This window comes from Macaca nemestrina, chromosome 1 (assembly GCF_043159975.1).
Source record: "Macaca nemestrina isolate mMacNem1 chromosome 1, mMacNem.hap1, whole genome shotgun sequence".
Classification (NCBI taxonomy): Eukaryota; Metazoa; Chordata; class Mammalia; order Primates; family Cercopithecidae; genus Macaca; species Macaca nemestrina.
In genome coordinates, this window is record NC_092125.1 from 192,690,685 (window position 1) to 192,712,040 (window position 21,356).

At 38.9% G+C, this 21,356-nt stretch overlaps 1 protein-coding gene across 25 annotated transcripts in view; it reads left to right on the plus strand.

Annotated features, from left to right (window-relative positions):
• LOC105494826 (Scm polycomb group protein homolog 1) overlaps window positions 1–21,356 on the plus strand; it is a 221,688-nt gene that overhangs the window by 114,158 nt on the left and 86,174 nt on the right. The window lies entirely within an intron of this gene.

The window sequence follows — 21,356 nt, forward strand, 5'->3', positions numbered from 1 at the left end:
TTTCTAAACCTCTTTGAATTCATTCATTCAATTAGCCAAATATTTATTGAGCACCTAATTGTAAGCCAAGCTGAGAATACACAAGTGACAAAAATAAACAACATTGCTGTGCTCATGACGTTTCCATTCTAGTTGGCTGAAACAGGTGGTAAACATTTAAATCAAGAAATAAGATAATTTCATATAGATAATTTTTATAGACAGAAATAAAATAATTTCTCCTAAGGAAATAAAGTATGATGGGATAGTGATAGTGAAGGTATAATTGTAAACGGTTTTTTTTTGTTTAACAGCTCTATTGAAATATAATTGACATAAGATAAATGGCATGTATTTAAAGTATACAATTTGAAAAGTTTTGACATATGTATACATCCATGAAACCATTACCACAATGAAAATAATGAACATATTTATCATTCACAAAAGTTCTTTGTAGAGGGGAAACTTGTTTAGGTAGAATTTCTTTTCAAGAAATTTGTCTGAAAAGTTGATACTTGAATTGAGACCTGAATGATGAGAAGGAGTCATCCAAGGAAAGAGACTTCCAAGCAGGCAGAAGGAACAACTCATATAATGATGCTGAGACATGAGTGAGTTTGCTCTGTCCCAAGGGCAGAAAGCAGACTGCTCTGGCTAGAATGCATTGCCTGAGCAAGAAAGTGGTACAAGGGGCTGGGTGCAGTGGCTCACATCTGTAATCCCAGCACTTTGGGAGGCTGAGGCAGGTGGATCACCTAAGTCAGGAGTTTGAGACCACCCTGGCCAACATGGTGAAGCCCCATCTCTACTAAAAATACAAAAATTAGCAGGGTGTGGTGGTACGTGCCTGTAATCTCAGCTACTCAGGAGGCTGAGGCAGGAAAATCACTTGAACCCGAGAGGCAGAGGTTGCAGTGAGCCGAGATCGCACCAATACACTGCAGCCCAGGCGACAGAGAAAGACTCTGTCTCAAACAAAAGCAAGCAGTACAAGATGATGTTGGAGAAGTGGGCAGGCGCCAAATCATGTAGTACCTTGTAAACCAGAGTGGGAATATTGGATTTTATTCTAAACATGTTAGGGAACCATTAGAGGGTACTAAGCCAGGGAAGTGACAAGATTTGATTTGCTTTAAAAAAATCACTTGGACTTGTATCCAGAATATAAAAGAACACTTATAACTCAATAAAAAAGACAACCCAATTTAAAAATAAGCAAAGGATTTGGATAGATATTTCAACAGATAACATACACAAATAGCCAATAAGCACTTAAGATGCTCAATATCATTTGTCATTAGGGAAAGGCAAATCAAAGCCACAGTGAAATACCACTTCACACCCATGGATACAGCTATAAGCAAAAGATGGATAATAACAAATGTTGCTGAGGATGTGGAAAAACTGGAACCCTCTAACATTACTGGTGAGATTGGAAAATACTACAACCACTTTAGAAAACAGTTTGGATGTTACTCAAAACGTTAAAGAGTTACCATGTGACCGAGTAATTCCACTCATAGATATATACCCAAGAGAATAGAAAACATATGTCCACACAAAAACACATAATGAACATTCATGGCAGCATTATTTATAGTAGCCAAAAACATAAAACAACCCAAATGTTCATCATCTGATAAATGGATAAATAAAATGTGGCATAACTATAGGACAAAATACTAATTGGAAGTAAAAAAGGAATAAAGTACTAATATATTCTACAATATAGATGTATCTTAATAACATTATGCTAAATGAAAAAGCCAGTCACAAAATATAATCACTGATGATTACATTTATATGAAATGTCCAGAACTGGCAAAAACATATAGACAGAAGTAGATTCGTGGTTGCCAGTGGTTGGAGGAGGGAAAAAGGGAAATGACTGCTATTGGGATTTCTTTTGAGGATAATGAAAATGTTTTAAAATTAGATAGGGGTGATGTTTGCACAACTCTGTGAATATCTTAGAAAACACTAAAATGTAGGGTGAATTTGTGGTATGTAACTTAATAAAGCTATTATCTAAAAAAAATCACTTGAGCTGGTCTGTGGAGAATGAGTTGTACAGTGGTAATTGTGGACAAGGAAGAAATGAGGTTGCTTGGATTATGATAGTCGCACTGAGGTGGAGAGATCCTGGGGCAGAATGAAAGGGAAACACACTTTTCTTGGCTCAGGAAAGTGCCACTCCTCTCTGTGATGCAAGAAACAAGTACCCTGGGGTCAGTATGGTAAATCCATTGTGAGGAAGCACTGTGAGGTAATAGCTCTATGGAAGCAGCAAGAAGAGAGGTTTGTTGGAACTGATAGCAGAGTCATTTTTGTTACTTGAGGCTAAAACAGGATAAGCCTTGGTGCTCTGAGTTTATTCAGTTAATAGGTTGATTTTCTCATTTTCATGCCCAGGGAATTCACTGTTCTTTTGACTAATAAATCTAGAGCAGTTAGGTAGTTCTCCAGAGCCAACAGAGCTGACGGTCTTTGTGTCCAGGTTGCTGGATATGCATTCCTTTCTGGCAGCAAACCTTGCTGATAAGAAATATGACTCACTCTGTGGCTGATGCTTCCAGAGAAGTTTGCTCTTTTCCTCTCTTCTGTGTGTCTCTGGAGTCCTTAGATTTTCAACAGAAGATGGTCAGAGGACCAGGCTCAGAAGGTACAGAGAGGCCTTCCAGGTGACATTTCCAGATTAGGTGCTTCAGTCATCATTCCAGCAGTTAGGTGGTTCCCTCTAACAACTGTTGCCTCCCACACTTTACACCCTCAGTAAGTCCTACAAAAGTGCTTTCTATAACAGCAGAGGTTGGCTGGCAGTCTCAGTGTCCTGGCTAAGGAGCAAGTGATGCAATGTGGAAAAAATGTGGTTACTCAATTCATTTCACAAAACAAGTTGTTCTCTGTGTGTAAGCCTGTTCTCTTTCTAATCATACTGTTTCCTCCTTCTTTCCTACCTTCTGGTCATTAGTATGCAAATGTTAAAAATTCAGACTAAGATAATGTTTCTTACTCATGGCAAATAGGAAAAACCAATATTTATTTAATGTTCCTTTACACACAGATTTTCATTTTATCTTCTGGTAACTCTGAACAAGGTATACTTATTTTCAGATACATTTTGTTTATGAGAAAACTGAAGCTCAGATAATTAAATGACTTGGCTCTGTTAATATCTGAGTCTAGAGAGTGAGACCATGGAGATCTTTTAGTAGAGCCACCTGTCAGGACCAATATCACTGAGGCATATTGTTTTCACACTTGTCTCGCTGATACTCTTCCCATTCTCCTTTGGCCCTTCTTCAAAGCTTCATTTGAGACCCTGGATTTTGGCTTCCAAATCCTGATAAAAAATAGGAAAGAAGAAATATGGTGTAATATCAGAGCACTAAACTGGGTTCTAGTCCCAACCAGACCGCAAACTTGTTTACGTCATTGAACAAGTCATTCTTACATGTGAGAGACTGAACTACATGATCCCTAGTGGGTACTTTTACCTCTGTAATACTGTATGATTTAATGATCTTGGGAATAGGTAGCAGGTGACTCCTGTGCCTGTGTCTCCTACATGATTTTAGATTCATCAGCTCACCTATCTCTGCCTTTTTGAAGTAATTCCCATGTGCCAGCTGTCTGCTGCCTCTCTTTTTCTCCTTTTCTAAGCCAAGTAGTATCCCTTTTAGCTGCTAAACTCCTGTGACCAAGTGAACTCTGATGGGTAATAACTACCAAGCTTCCAACTAATCCAGAGTACTTGGTTATAAAAGGCAGAAGCTTTTTACTTTTAGCTTATTTGTGACTTAAAATAAAACTGAAACAGATACATGCTTTACTTTTTAAATTTAAAAAGCAAAATGAAGTATTCAGTATATATGTCATGACTATGATGCTAATCATACCTTTAGCCATCATAATAATCCACTTGACTTCCTCTTGCTCTGATTTCAGGCTGGGAAAGCCAGTTTCAGATTATACCTTAGCTTCCTATGTAGATCGACAGAAGCAAGAGAACATGAGACCCAAGCTACTTTATATTTTTATTATAAATTAATATAGTGCTATTCTGGATTACATTTGTTTCTTGTGACTTCATATGTTGTTAAACTGGATCTGTCTGCTCTCTACATGCTAATCCAAATACGGGAATCTAGTGGAGGTGCTGCACTTTAGCATACCTGTTAGAGTACATGGTCAACCAGGCCTCTTTTACCCTCTCAGTCTACCCTTTCTGCCTGTGACAGGTTTCTTTGTACAAAGCAAAAATTTCAAAATCAGACTCAACATTGTGGCTCATGTACAGGATTCTTACCCTGGTCTGGAGGGTAATAATTTGATGCTTAAAAACAAAACTTCCAGAATATCTCTTCCTTTTTTTCTTTGGAAAGTGCTTTCCATACTTAAAGAAAGTTCTCTTTTTGTTGTAAAACCACATAGGAAATTATGCCACAATCACTTTGGGATTCTGGGGCAGAAACAGTTAAAATTGTAATCCTAGGCTAGGCGCAGTGGCTCACGCCTGTAATCCCAGCACTTTGGGAGGCCGAGGCAGGCGGATCATGAGTTCAAGAGATCGAGACCATCCTGGCCAACATGGTGAAACCCCATCTCTACTAAAAATACAAAAATTAGCTGGGTGTGGTGGTGCGCACCTGTAGTCCCAGCTACTCAGGAGGCTGAGGCAGGAGAATCACTTGAACTCGGGAGGCAGAGGTTGCAGTGAGCCAAGATCGTGCCACTGCACTCCAGCCTGGTGACAGAGCGAGACTCTATCTCAAAAAAAAAAAAAAAAAAGAAAAATTGTAATCGTAGACTACAGAGAGAAAAATGAGGATAGAGGCAAGAATAATACAACTAAGGCTAACTTGTAGGTCTCAACATGAGGTCACCTGATAGACTGATCTTCTTTATCCATCCATTTATTCAAATTCTAACTATCAAGTCATGATTAAGCACTAGTCATTGGTTCAGTTGATGGGGATTCTACCGTTGAGTGTTACAGTTTTGTGAACATATAGACCAATAAAGAATTACGACTTTGGAGGAATAAAGTACAGAGGGACCCCAACCTAGACTGAGGGGATTGGAGGTTGGAAATCTCTATAACCTCCCTTGAGCCTAACATGCCTAACATGGGCTGCTCTATAGCTATTGGGTAAATGGATGAATAAAGGACAAGACTTCCAAACGAAGGCTTCCAAATGAAGTGATGTCTAAGCTGAAACCTTAAGAATGGCTAGCAGTGAAAACTGATTAGTGTAGGGCCAGAAGTTATGGAAAAAAAAAAAAAGTATGGTCAAGGAATTAAAAAATAGTTAAGGCCAGGCATAGTGACTCACGCCTATAATCCCAGCACTTTGGGAGGCAGAGGTGGGTGGATCATCAGGTCAGGAGTTAGAGACCAGCCTGGCCAATATGGTGAAACCCCGTCTCTACTAAAAATACAAAAATTAGCTGGGTGTGGTGGCTGGCGCTTGTAGTGCCAGCTACTCAGGAGGCTGAGGCAGGAGAATCGCTTGAACCTGGGAGGCAGAGGTTGCAGTGAACCAAGATCGCGCCACTGCACTCCAGCCTGGGCGATGGAGCGAGACTCCATCTCAAAAAAGAACAAAAACAAACAAAAAAAGTTAAATGGCTAGATTGTAGGGTGTAAGGAGAGGAGCAGAAAGAGATAAGGCACAGCAGAGGAAGACACAATGCTTCTCTCTTATAGACTGTCTTAAGGATCTGGATTTTTACCTTATGAGCATTGAGAACTGTATTAGGCCATTTTTGCATTGCCATAAAGAAATACCTAAGACTGGGTAATTTATAAAGAAAAGAGGTTTCATTGGCTTACAGTTCTGTGGGCTGTATAAACATGTTGCTGCATAGCTTGGCTTCTGGGGAGGCCTCAGGGAGCTTTTACTCATGGTGGAAGGCAAAGCCAGAGCGGGCACATGGCAGTGTGGGGAGGGGGATGTCACACTTTTATGACAACCAGAACTCACTATCTCAAGGACAGAACCACACCAGGAGGAATCCACCCCCATGACTTAAACACCTCCCACCAGGCCCCACCTCTGATGTTGGGGCTTACAGTTTGACATGAGATTTGGGCAGGGACAAAATATCCAAACTAAATCAAGAACTATTGACTGGGCATGGTGGCTCATGCTTGTAATGCCAGCACTTTGGCAGGCTGAAGCGGGCAGATCACCTGAGGTCAGGGGTTCGAGACCAGCCTGGCCAAGATGGCAAAACCCTATCTCTACTAAAAATACAAAAATTAGCTGGGCATGGTGGCATGCCCTTGTAATCCCAGCTACTAGGGAGGCTGAGGCAGGAGAATCGCTTAAACCCAGGAGGTGGAGGTTGCAGTGAGCCAAGATTGTGCCACTGTACCTGTACTCCAGCCTGGGTGACAGAGCAAGACTCTGTCTCAAAAAAAAAAAAAAACACACACACACACACACAAACCTGTTGAATGAGCTTTTAAGTAGTAGAGTTACAGCCCAGATTTGTGTTTTAGAAGGACCATTTTGGCAACAATGAAAGGACGGGTGGCTTCTAGATGCTGGAGTCAGGGATGTCCGTTAACAAGCTGTTACAATATTCCAGGTGAGAGAGAAAACTGAAGCAGTGACATTGTGGTGAGGATAAGATCGGAGTCAGGGTGGGGGCATATTCTTTGAATAAAGAAGACAAAATGCAAGTTCTTAAAGTGTATCACCTATTGTGACTATTTTATTTATTTAACAAGCCTGGTACAATGTAAAATAAACCAAGTTTTCAGTTTAAGCATTTATGAGTAGCTAAAATTCTCCTTTCTGTCATGCCTAGGAAGTTGGGATTCTTTTCTACCTGGAGTCCATGTTAAATGGAACTAATTTATTAACTGCCTGTTTATGTCCCCAACACTTGGAACATGCCAATTATTACATAATATCTGTTAACTGAAATAGGTTATACTATATTTTCTTATTCCATTTCTATTCATCCTCATCTAAAGCCGTTACTCAGATATTCACTTAATTACAAAAAATAAGACGACTACTCACATCTATGACAATTTTGATAGATTAAAAGCTATTTACGGCCAGGCACAGTGGCTCATGCCTGTAATCCCAGCACTTTGGGAGGCTGAGATGGGTGGATCACCTGAGGTCAGGAGTTCAAGACCAGCTTGGCCAACATGGTGAAACCCCATCTCTACAGAAATACAAAAAAAAATTAAAAATTAGCTGGGTGTGGTGGCGGGCACCTGTAATCCCAGCTACTTTGGAGGCTGAAGCAGGAGAATCACTTGAACCCAGGAGGCAGAGGTTGCAGTGAACCGAGATTGCGCCACTGCACTCCAGCCTGGGCAACAAGAGTGAAACTGCGTCTGGAAAAAAAAAAAAAAAAAACTATTTAAACTAATGTTACGGTTTTTAAATTTTGGAAACCTGATGGCCCAAAGTAAGAGTGGCTCAGGGCACTAAGATTTGTTTCCAGAGGCCACATTCACTCACATTTCAGTTACTAAACACATGTACACCTCTATACCTCAACTACCCTCTGCCCTTCCACCTAACTTTTTTTTCTAAAAAGCCACAATGACCAGGAGGGTGTGGTCTCTACAGGTTTGGCAGCTAATATACCCCTCTTGTCTTCTGAGAAGGTGTGTTCACTAGCCACTAGTTGACTGTCAGAAAAGATATGAGCATGTTGGTTAATAAGTGAAGCAAATCCTTTTTTTGTTTGTTTTTATTGATATGTAATGTACATTTTGATGGAGTACCTGTGATATTTTGATACATGCATATAATGCTTAATGATCAAATCAGGGTAATCGGGATATCTGTCACCACAAACATTTATCATTTATTTGTGTTGAAAGATTCCAAATCAAAGCTAACTTTTTGGTGCCTTTAATGAGAATAGCCACTCAGCTACTATTTTCCCTTATATCCTCTCAGGTATATTTGTCCAGACCTTGCCCTTATTTATATATCATTTCCTCCTTCCATAAACACACATACACATATAGTCTCTGTCCTTATTTCAGCTTTGGCCTTGTGATCTCATCACATCTGGTAAATCTGTCCTTTATTCACCTATCTATCCATAGTTGTAGGCTCATGTAAGCAGTGCTAGGTTTAGTGGAGGTGATAGACAAGTGTCTACCTCCCCAGTTGATTGAATGATTGAAATGAGAAAATTGGTGGCAAATGCATAGCACCATGTAGCACATAGTAGATGCCCACTGTGTGTTACTTGCATCTGAATCAAGATGCCCAGGCTTCTCAAGAATGGGGAACTGCACACAGCGCCAGGAAAGTGCTCTATTTTGGTCAGGAAGAATAAATATGAGATGAGGCTTGTGCAGTCAACCAGTACTCTCATAACTGATTTTTTCTGGATTATATGCTTGTGGTACACAAATAGAAATAGGAAAATGGGGAAGTGAGATGGGTGGCAGTAGATTATGAAGCAGAGAATCTGGGTTCTCCCACTGATTGTAATTAGGTCTCCCCAAGGGACCGGATAAAAAACTCCCATTCCATACCTCTCTTCCAGAATCCTTAAGCTGCCCCTTTGACTCTGCCCATTCTTTCTCTCTCTTGCCCTCACAAACTCCAGATGCCTGAGAATGGTAGCAGTTTTTGACCTGTGTAATGAAGCAATTGGCATCTCTGAAGCTGTTTGAAATAGTGAGATGTGATTTACGCAGTTCATAAATTTGACCACATTTACTGTTTTCTTGGGAATACATAGAACCCATATAGGGTTTTTTTGGCAAGCTTTTATTGTAACACCTACTGTGCCAGCATCAATACATGTCAATTTACAAAATCCCCAATTTTAAATAAGTGTTGATGATTTTCAGGAAAATCTTTACTGAAAACCAGTGATAAATTGTATTACTAAATTTCTTCCCTTGGACCGGGTACAGTGGCTCATGCCTATAATCCCAGAACTTTGGGAGGCCAAGGTGGATGGATCACTGGAGGTCAGGAGTTCAAGACCAGCCTGGCCAACATGGTGAAACCTCATCTCTACTAAAAATAAAAACATAAAATAAATTAGCCAGGAGTGGTGGCTCATGCCTGTAATCCTAGCTACTCAAGAGACTGACACAGGAGAATCACTTGAACCTGGGAGGTGGAGGTTTCAGTGAGCCGAGATCACACCACTGCACTACAACCTGGGTGACAGAGTGAAACTCTATCTTTAAAAAAAAAAAAAAAAAAATTCTTCCCTTGATTCCCTAGATCATTTTTGAGGAAATATTACAGTTATAAATGAGAATTTCTTAATCTCAATAATGACTTACTAGAAGAAAAACAAAACATAAGCATTTATATATGTTAAGAAAATGAGAAAAACCTGGCAAACTCAAACCAAGCAAAGAAAAAAGAGGAGGTTATGGGAGTGATATGGCAAGAAGGCAGGATCATGGTTGTAAGCTGTTAAAATTTATTATCTTGTGCTAAGGAAAGCTGGAATGTTTTTGACTGTTTGGCTGACTAGCAGGTGCTTTCTCACCATGTGCTTTCATGCCACTTTTCTGAGTGGCCTAAGCTTGACTAGCCATTAGCAGACCATCTTCTAAGATATAGCCCTCCACTTGCTGAAACTGCTCCTGAATCATCTTACTTACTGCCCTAGAAAACTAAGGTCAGTTGCACCTTTTAGTTTCAGTCATATGAGGCTTTTGAAGTCTGTGATCCTATCATGCATGATTTTAGTTATGTTTTCCCCCACTCTCTGCAGATTTATCAGCCTGAAGTCCCCAGGAAAATGTGACATGTCTTTGTAGTTGCAGAGGTCCTCTACCCATGTTGTAGGAATGAGTCAGGAGGGAAAAAAGGAGCTGGATGTGGAGTACCAAAAGTGTTAAACTGGGCTGGATCGGAGCAGGAGACAACCCATGCTGTTTAAGTGAACTGGAATTTAGAAGACTGGAGTTTCAGCCTTGGCATCAGCCCAGCTGGCAGCACATAGCTGAACCCAGCCAAGTTGAGCAAAGCTAATAAAGAACATATCCTCTAAATTACTGTACCAAGGCCAGTGATACACTGCTGTGAATGAAAAATAAGATTCCAGTCCAGGAAACTGATAAACCAAATGGATTTTCCCCAGCTCTTTTTTCTTTTCCATTGTTCATCCTCTCCTGTGCCATCTGGACACACACACACGTGTGTGCACACGCGATAGCCTATTTTACATTTTATTAATTTATTCCCAATTCCCTATGCTCTGTTGTTGCTATAGAGAAGATAAATCTGATGATAAATTCTTTTGGGCAGTTAAGACTCCTAAGGATTATTTAGAGAAACCTAGAAGGCAGCAGAGGCCTACTGTCCTTCATTATTATAACTAGGCATGTTTAGTTCTTTATATTCTCTCTTATATTCAGGTATACACTCTTGTTTTATTCATTGGTTTCAGAGTAACAGTGGAAAGAACATAGACTTTGGAGACCAAAAGATCTAGGTTCAACTCCTAGCTTTAGCTATGTGGCCTTTGGCCAGTCTTTTAACTTCTCTGAGTTCAGTTTCTTCATTTTAAAGATATCAAAGTATGATAGTTGACTCAGGAAAAAGCATTTGTGTAATTGTCTGAGTTGTAAGCTCAACTAGCTACTTTTTTCATGGAATATTATCTTTGCTTGAAAAGAACAGCTGACTTGGATATTTAGCAGACATTTTCTCCAAAATGAAATGATCTGGTCACTTCAAGGAAGACAACCTGTAAGCATTTTCTGTCAATTATAAATTTAAGGTTTCAAATGAAAATTAAAATTTTGAAAAAATGTGTATCCACCAGCATGAGTATTACTTCTTATCAATAAATACAGACTTCAGAGTTACTCTATACCATTTCTCTCCCATCTAAAAGTTACATTGGTTAAGAATCAGTTATTTGCGCTACTATTAAATGTGAGATGTGAGGAAAGTAAAATATAGAATCTTAGAGTGCTGGGACTAGAGGAAATCAAATTCAACCTCCCACCTAATTTAAGACTCATCTTGAAACCATCCCTATAAATGCTCATTTGCTCTTACTTAAATGCTTCCACAGACAGAGACTATAACCTCCCAAAGGAGCACTTTTAATTTGTGATAGCTTGAATGTCTAAAAATACTGTTTTTTACTTTAAGCTGAAATATGCTTTCCCCAGTATCTATCCATTGGCTCTAATTTGGTTTTTGTTTTCACATACTCTTGTTTCACTAGGGCTTTTTTTCCCCGCTATTTTTGAGATTGGATAGTTTCTAAGCCCCTCATCATCTTGAGCTCTCTTCTCTTTTTTTTCTCTCCGCTACCCAACCCCAGGTTCAGCTTGATTTTAGAGTTTTCTTTTCTTGATCCATTTAAGTTTAAAATGCTATGTCTAGAATAAACTCTAGACTGCAGGGATAGCCTCATTAGTGTGAAATGGAGAGGCATTCTCATTTCCCTTTAAAAAGGACTATACTGGCTGGGCGCAGTGGCTCATGCCCGTAATCCCAACACTTTGGGAGGCCAAGGCGAGCAGATCACGGGGTCAAGAGTTCAAGACCAGCCTGACCAATATGGTGAAACCCTGTCTCTACTAAAAGCAAAAATTAGCCGGGCGTGGTGGCGGGCGCCTGTAGTCCCAGCTACTTTGGAGGCTGAGGCAGAAGAATGATTTGAACCCAGAAGGCAGATGTTGCAGTGAGCCGAGATGGTACCACTGCACTCCAGCCTGGGCAACAGAGTGAGACTCTGTCTCAAGAAAAAAAGAAAGAGAGAAAGGAAGGAAAGGAAGGAAAAAAAGAGGGGGGGGGGGAGGGAGGGAGAGAGGGAGGGAGGGAGGGAAGAAGGAAGGAAAGAAGGAAGGAAAGAAAGAAAGAGAAGACTGTACTATGACCTCACATGTTAAAAATAAGGGATTGTGTTTTTATATTTTTATATTCTGTAATGGTCATGGTAGATGTTTTGTGTTACTCCTTTTCTAGTCTCAGCGCAAGTTGAACCAAACTTCGAGACATAATGGCTATGTTAGATGATGGGATTTTCTGGTAGTTAATTTTTTTTGCTATCTAAGGGGTAGAAATGGTAATTCACAAGACTTGGAAAGTACCTTTTTGTTTTTTGTTAGAGATGAGATCTCACTATGTTGCCCAGGCTAAGTGGAAAGTGCTTTTACAATTCTCTTTTACCACAATACCCAGGTTGTGATAAACTTAGTATTTTCCTTAGTAAAAGTTTTCATCAGATACTTCCTCTTCTTTCTCTTGCGATAACTTTTCTTCACTCAAATCAGTAGGGAAAACCGATATTTGCTGTATAAAAACATAGAAGCCTACCTTAGAGTTGAATTCGCTCATTTATATGTAATCAATAATCAGAGTATACCTGTAGACACAGTCTTATTTTGAACTTTCCATGGAAAAGAATGTAGGTCACCAGGCTAGACCATAAAAGTATGTTTAAACTTTTGTTTTTCTCCTATTTAGTACTAAAGTAATCACCTTTTCTAATGTTGTTTAGAGGATATTTATTGAGCATCATCTTAAGAAGAAAGGAAGTTAACATTTAGCAAGCCCATACAAGGTCCTAAAGACACTTTGATACATTACCTGAGTAAACTTCACAAACCTCCTGTGGGATTTATAGTATTTGCCCCTGTTTTACGTAAGGAAACTGGTGTTCAGAAAGGCTGAGGGGAAGAATAAGAAACTAAGATTTATGGAGTCCCTAGGTCATGTCAGACACAGTGCTCATATCCATATTCTCAAACTTTATCTCAGTTAAACTTCATAATAACCCATAACTTAAAGAGGTTATCTGCAAGGACTTGAACCTGACTGCATGGGTTTCTGACTGCAAAGTCTGTGTCCTTTCTCCTATACCATACTTCACTTCTCTATGCCTCAAAGGAGGTTTAGAGATAACCATTAGGTAGATCAGGCTGAGATAATTGTGAATATGGAGTGAATTAATGAATGTTAAAGTCCTTTGAGAATTATGAAGTGTAAGTCTCATATGATAGGTTTCCATCTGTGAATTTGGAAGTGCATACTGAGACCTACAGGAAACTCCAGGGCCCTTTTTTAAACCAGCAGCTGGTAGTTTGGATGCATTTGAAATGTGTGTTGGGAGTGGAATGAGAAGACCTAGGAGTGGAAGAGAGATCCTTCAAAGCACCAATGTAACAAGATAGAAAGAACTGTTGCTGATTTGATTTTATTCTGCATCCTGTTTAGATTTGCTATATTTTTATAGTGAAAATTTATACAGTTAGAATTAGCCAGCTGGACTCTGTTTAAGATAGTCCCAGTTTTGTTGGCAACATCCAGAGCATCATAATAAGGAGCCAGTCAAACATCTGCCACCTTCTTTCCCTCAGGCCTGATCAGGGTGTTGACCACATCAGTGTCATAGAGCTTCTTCACAACCTGTTTGATCTGTTACTTGTTGGCTTTGACATCCACAAGTGTGGTGTTGTCTTCTATCTTCATGACTGACCCAGTGGTCAGGGGGGACTTAATAATGGCATAGTGGTCACGCTTATTTCTTTCTCCTGTGGGTGCCCTTCCGAGGATATTTGGGCTGCCTCCAGAGCTACAGTGTCTTGGGCTACCAGAAGGTTGGTGACATGTAGATTTGTGGGGAGCGGTGGGGGGGTTGGAGTGGGGAAGGAGGGAGTGCCTGTGGTCACTTTTCAGTACTGCCTTCTTGGCCCTCAAAGGCTTTGCTTTGGCTTTGGCTTTGGGAGGGACAGGAGCTTCCTTCTTTGTCTTCAGTGCCATCTTGTGAAAAAAGAGCTACATTTGTATATTTTTTCAGAACCATAAAATTCTCACAGAATTTCCAAAATGAAAGGACCTTTTTAGCAATTTACTGTCACTTCACTTAACCTCCCTTAGCAAATGATTTAACTTCCATTAGTACTTGTTTCTTCATCTCTAAGTTGAGGCAGTAGTAACAGTACCTACTCACAGTGTTGTTGTAAGGAGTTAAGAACATATTAGAACACCTGGCACATACTAAGCATTTAAAAACTGTGAGTTATTTTCCATTCTAATGCTGTTATCTTGTAAATAAGGAAATTGAAGCCTGGTAAAAGGTCACTTTCTCAAGTTTTATTTGTATTAGCTACCAGATGATATATATTGTTTATATGATATTAAGGTGAGTCTTTCATGAGTAGTATATAAAAGTTTCAGTTTATGTGTATTACAGAAGCAGGTGCTTGTGAAATAGTTGTCAAAATAGCATGAAATATTTAAGAGTTACGCAGAAATATATAAATATATAAAGCTCAAAATAATACCATAGAGACTGAATAGGTGAAAAAAGACAGAAGACTGGGGAGAACTTATTGGGATTTGTGTCATTTGCTGAAGGATGTTTAGAGTTGATAACCAGTTCGAGAGGCAGTTAATTCCAGGGGGCTAATGTGCAAGGCACCAGCTAAGAAAAAGAATCATTTCAAAAACTTAAGCACAGGCACTTTATCAAGAAACGGAAATCAGACAGGGTGAAAGAATAGCACGGCTTTTTCTGAATTCACACAGAAAATATTACAAAGAAACCATTGAAGAATTTTAACCAAAGGAGTGACATGATCACGTTTGTGTTTTAGACAGATCTTTATGACCTGTTAGATAAGGGATAGAGGGAATGATGGGTTAGAATAAGTTAGAGGGAGAGAGCCTGGTTAGTTCACCATTTTGGTGATTAAGACAAGGGATTTTGAGGATGTATATTAAAGTTGAGGCGATGGGATTGGAGTGAAAGAAACGAATTTGATTAGCTGGCTGTGGTGGCACATGCCTCTAGTCCCAACTACTTGGGAGACTGAGGCAGGAGGATTGCTTGAGCCCAGGAGTTTGAGGCTACAATGAACTATGATTGTGCCACTGCACTCCAGCCTGGGTTTCCCGTTTCTAAAAAAGAAAAGAAATGAATTTGAGACATTCAGGAGACAGTTTCTCTGGAAAAGACTTATTCTTTTTTGAACCACATTCCTTTAAGCTTTCAGTGCTAGAGAATCCTAAAACTAGATGCAGACTAAGATCAAATGCTAGGGAAACAATGGACTCGATGCCAAACTAAGCAAAAAGAGTAAATGCTGAGTTGGAGGTAGACCATGTCATTAGCAGAATATGCCAGATCTAAACATGAACAACCAGAAAGCTAAGTCTGAAATCAGTCAGCAGAGTTGCAAATTAAGAAGTCTAGTTGTGCAGATGAGTTTCCAGTAAAAGATGCGATTTCTCCTTTCTCCTTAAATGCCAATACTCTGAGCCAGTATCTGACAAACTAACTTGATTTCTAGATATACGTTTTACTTCAAGAACACTAAACTAATTATCCATTTATTATTTTAGGTAAAGTATTTTTGCCCTTTTGTATACTTAGACATATTGCACATTGCCAAAGCTCGAGCAGAATTGAAGGGTCCTAGAGTGATTAAAAACTAGCATGTTCTTTGAACTAGTTTGAAAGACTGGAAATTGCTGCTAATATGTGTAATCCCTTTAGCAGCTGGTCCCAGCTAATAGCCTAGTTACTGCCTGTGAAGTGGTAAACATTAGGATTGTTTCATACTAATTATTAGCATGAGAAGAATGAGCAAAAAGGTAGGGAAAGGAGAAAGAGAAAGATACTGCCCTGTCTGCACTTTGTATAGTCTCATGGTGGTCCACTTTAGCCATAGAACAGGATTCCCATTGACTGTACCCTCTACAGGAGCAGAGTTTCAGGGTCCTAGAACAATTAGGGTCAAGAGTATCATTTTGCCCTAGTTGCCTGATGACTGTTTTTTTTCTTTTCCTCTCCAATCTACCCTGCTCTTCACCTCCCACATAGTAACATAGTAGCAGAAAGTTCACTACAGTCAGATGAGAACAAGGCTAAGGTTTATCGAGCGTTCACTATGTAGCCAGTGCCGAATTGGTCCCTTCAATTGTTATTTCATGTAATCTTGACAATAATCCGTAGGTAAGTACTATTATCTATTTTACAAATGAAGAAACTACAATGCAGAGAAATGAAGTAACTTCCTCAAAATCACACACCGTATTCAAATGTCCAGCTACACCTTTGCTATTAATTTCCTGGGATATCTTAAGCAAGTATTTTTCCTCTGTATTGTTTAGTTTCTCCATCTGTTTTTTAGAAAAGTTAAACTAGATGACATAAGGTTGCTTCCAACTCTCAGTATTCTAAGACTCTATGTTGGGTAAATCATTCAGTTAATAACTGTAATAAGTCATAAAAGTTCAGTGTCTGTTTTTCACATTATTGCTAGTATTATTGAATCTAGTGTTAACCTGAGCTTCCTACCTTCCTAACCTCTTTTGCTATTGTTAACATTTTGTATATTCTATTCTGGTTTTTATTTTTACAGTTTTTTAAAATGCAGTTTAATCACACTGTATATTTTACTGTATGCTATCATATTCTGTTTTTCACTAAATATATCGTCTACCTTGTTCTATGTTGTTATACAGTCTTTATAACCATCATTTTCAAGTTACTATGTAAGAGTTGATTGAATGGATATGCAATTGTTTGCTTAATTATTCCCCTAGTTTAATGGTCCAAATTTTCTTTTTTAATAGTGATACGATAAACATACTTAAGCATTTTTCTCAATGCCAAGGAACATATCCTTAGTTTCCCAGAAATACAAGATGGTGTCAAAGAAAGAATATTTTTAAGAATCTTGGCTGCACACAGCCAAATCTGCTCATTTAAAATATATATATTCGCATGTTCAACCAAGAATCATCTGCTTAAAATTGACCAGAATATAGCATCAGAATGGCATGTTTTCATGCTTCCAGCATATTTTTATACAGAAAACATAGACCCCAGGAGCTAGGAGGTCAGCACTGTCATATACCAATTACAGCATTCATAACTACAATAGAACTTAATACAAACGAGAGGAAATAGGTCAAATTTTTTTCCCAATTTTCTACCGCTCAATATGCATGCTGTCACTTGGGAATAGGTTTTACTCAGAATTGTGACTGTGGGACTGCAAATATTCCCTAGGAAAAAGACTGCACATAGTAGATCCAAGGCCTAAAGCTTTGGGGACTACATGAAATATAGGTTAGCCTCTGTTCTGAGAATTTGCAGTCTGCTAGGGAACTAAAACATAAACCACTGAAAAAGCAGTCAAAGCAAAGCAGAATTCTAGAATCAAATGCTAGAGTATGGGTCACATTTATTCACTCAACTAACATTTATTGAGCACCCACCATGTGTAAAGCATAATTATAAGATGTGGACATAACAACATAGTCTTTAAGAAGTTGTATTCTAGTTGAGAGAGACATCAACCGGTAAACTGATAGCAACAATTTATCTGGAGAAAAATAAAGACAGGTAAAGGAGAAGAGGGGAATAGAGAGTGTCAGGGGTTTGGGATGATGGGTTGGAGGTATTATTTTATATAGGATGATGAGGGAAAGCTTCACTGAAAGGTAACATTTGAGCAGAGATGTGGCTGTCTAGGAAAAATAAATTTTTTTGGGTTTTGTTTTTTTTTTTTGAGGCAGAGTCTCGCTCTGCCCCTCAGGCTGGAGTGCAGTGGTGCGATCTCAGCTCACTGCAACCTCTACCTTCCGGGTTCTAGCAATTCTCCTGCCTCAGCCACATGAATAGCTGGGATTACAGGCACCCGCCACCACATCCAGCTAATTTTTGTATTTTTAGTAGAGACAGGGTTTCATCATGTTGGCCAGGCTGGTCTCGAGCTCCTGACCTCAGGTAATCTACCAGTCTCAGCCTCCCAAAACGCTGGATTACAGGCCTGAGCCACGATGCCCGGCTCTTTTTTTCTTTAAAAAAAAAAAAAAATTATTTTATCTACCACTAAGAAGGAGAAAGAAATTCTTTCCTAGTAAAGAGAGTTGCAAGTTTAAGTGCACCAAAGCAATAGTTTGTTTAGTTTAACAATTCTCAAACTGTGCTCCTTGGATCCTTGGGATCCACAAGACCCTTTCACAGCATCTTCGAGGTCAAGACTGTTTTCATAATGTTAACTCTACTTGCCTTTTTTGCTAGGTTTAATATTTGCATTGTATGGTATAAAAGCAGTGGTAAGTAAAACTGCTGGCACCTTGACACAAATCAAGGCACCAACTATAGTGATAGTAATGATATACTTCATTGCCACATGTTGCATGGGGACCAAAACAAAACCAAAAAGCAACTCAGGCATAAGCCAAGTTCACTTAACAGTGTCCTTGATGAAGCACTAAAATTTATTAAGCTTATTAAATCCCAGCCTTTGAGTACATTCTTTGAGTAACATTCTTTGCGATGAAATGAGAAGTATGACTAGCACAATTCTGGTGCATACTGATGTACTGTGGTTGCCTGAAGAAAAAACACTTATATAATTGAGTTGTCATCTGAACTAGCTACTTTTTTATGAAACTCCATTTTTACATGAAAGAACGACAAACAACAAATTCGTTATTCAGATTTAGGTGTTTGGCAGACATTTTCTCAAAGATGAACTAAGTGAGCCTGTCACTTTAGAGAAAACAACTAATAGCATTTGTTGGCAATGATAAAATTCAAGCTTTCAAATGAAAATTAGAATTTAGGAAACCCTGTTCCTGCCACCATAATCTTGACAGCTTCCCTGTACTTAAAGACTTTTCTGATGAGATTGTGGTGATACCAACTAATGTGTATTTTGATATGGAATAATAAAATATGCTGATATTTGGAAAATCTGTATAACTCAGTGAAACAGTGTTTTACAAATGACCAATGCATGATGTTACAATATCAGGCATGGATTAAAAATTCATCCAAAGTAAAAGATAGATTAAAAGATTTTAATATTAACAAAATATGAAAAGTTTATTAGTATTATTTCACATTTCACATTTCAACTAACTTTTTTATTATTATTGTACTTTAAGTTCTAGGATACATGTGCCAACAACATGCAGGTTTATTACTTATGTATACATATGCCATGTTGGTGTGCTGCACCCGTTAACTGGTCATTTACATTAGGTATATCTCCTAATGCTATCCCTCCTCCTTACCCCCATCCCATGACAGTTCCCCACCCTGTGCCCATTCCCATGACAGTTCCCAGAACATCCCATGATGTTCCCCACCCTGTGTCCAGGTGATCTCATTGATCAGTTCCCACCTATGAGTAAGAACATGCAGTGTTTGGTTTTCTGTCCTTGCAATAGTTTGCTCAGAATGATGGTTTCCAGCTTCATCCATGTCCCTACAAAGGACACGAACTCATCCTTTTTTACAGTTGCATAGTATTCCATGGTGTATATGTGCCACATTTTCTTAATCCAGTCTATCACTGATGGACATTTGGGTTGGTTCCAAGTCTTTGCTATTGTGTGCTGCAATAAACATACGTGTATATGTGTCTTTATAGCAGCATGATTTATCAATCCTTTGGGTATATGCCCAGTAATGGGATGGCTGGGTCAAATGGTATTTCTAGTTCTAGATCCTTGAGGAATTGCCACACTGTTTTCCACAATGGTTGAACTAGTTTATAGTCCCACCAACAGTGTAAAAGTGTTCCTATTTCTCCACATCCTCTCCAGCACCTGTTGTTTCCTGACTTTTTAATGATTGCCATTCTAACTGGTGTGAGATGGTATCTCATTATGGTTTTGATTTGCATTTATCTGATGGCCAGTGATGATGAGCATTTTTTCATATGTCTGTTGGCTGCATAAATGTCTTCTTTTGAGAAGGGTCTGTTCATATCCTTTGCCCACTTTTTGATGGGGTTGATTTTTTCTTGTAAATTTGTTTAAGTTCTTTGTAGATTCTGGATATTAGCCCTGTGTCAGATGGTAGATTGCAAAAATTTTCTCCCATTCTGTAGGTTGCCTGTTCACTCTGATGGTAGTTTCTTTTGCTGTGCAGAAGCTCTTTAGTTTAATTAGATCCCATTTGTCAATTTTGGCTTTTACTGCCATTGCTTTTGGTGTTTTAGTCATGAAGTCCTTGCCCATGCCTATGTCCTGAATGATATTGCCTAGGTTTTTTTCTAGGGTTTTTAAGGTTTTAGGTCTAACATTTAAGTCTTTAATCCATCGTGAATTAATTTTTGTATAAGGTGTAAGGAAAGGATCCAGTTTCAGCTTTCTACATATGACTAGCCAGTTTTCCCAGCACCATTTATTAAATAGGGAATCCTTTCCCCATTTCTTGTTTTTGTCAGGTTTGTCAAAGATCAGATGGTTGTAGATGTGTGGTATTATTTCCGAGGGCTCTATTCTGTTCCATTGGTCTATATATCTGTTTTGGTACCAGTACCATGCTGTTTTGGTTACTGTAGCCTTGTAGTATAGTTTGAAGTCAGGTAGTGTGATGCCTCCAGCTTTGTTCTTTTAGCTTAGGATTGTCTTGGCTATGTGGGCTCTTTTTTGGTTCCATATGAACTTTAAAGTAGTTTTTTCCAATTCTGTGAAGAAAGTCATTGGTAGCTTGATGGGGATGGCATTGAATCTATAAATTACCTTGGGCAGTATGGCCATTTTCACGATATTGATTCTTCCTATCTATGAGCATGGAATGTTCTTCCATTTGTTTGTGTCCTCTTTTATTTCATTGAGCAGTGGTTTGTAGTTCTCCTTGAAGACGTCCTTTACATCCCTTGTAAGTTGGATTCCTAGGTATTTTATTCTCTCTGAATTAATTGTGAATGGAAGTTCACTCATGATTTGGCTCTCTGTCTGTTATTGGTGTATAGGAATGCTTGTGATTTTTGCACATTGATTTTGTATCCTGAGACTTTGCTGAAGTTGCTTATCAGCTTAAGGAGATTTTGGGCTGAGATGATGGCGTTTTCTAAATAGACATTCATGTCATCTGCAAACAGGGACAATTTGACTTCCTCTTTTCCTAATTGAATACCCTTTATTTCTTTCTCTTGCCTGATTGCCCTGGCCAGAACTTCCAACACTATGTTGAATAGGAGTGGCGAGAGAGGGCGTCCCTGTCTTGTGCCAGTTTTCAAAGGGAATGCTTCCAGTTTTTGCCCATTCTGTATGATATTGGCTGTGGGTTTGTCATAAATAGCTCTTATTATTTTGAGATACATCCCATCAATACTTAGTTTATTGAGAGTTTTTAGCATGAAGGGCTGTTGAATTTTGTCAAAGGCCTTTTCTGCATCTATTGAGATAATCATGTGGTTTTTGTCTTTAGTTCTGTTTATATGATGGATTATGTTTATTGATTTGCATATGTTGAACCAGCCTTGCATCCCAGGGATGAAGCCCACTTGATCATGGTGGTTAAGCTTTTTGATGTGCTGCTGGATTCGGTTTGCCAGTATTTTATTGAGGATTTTTTCATGGATGTTCATCAGGGATATTGGTCTAGAATTCTCTTTTTTTGTTGTGTCTCTC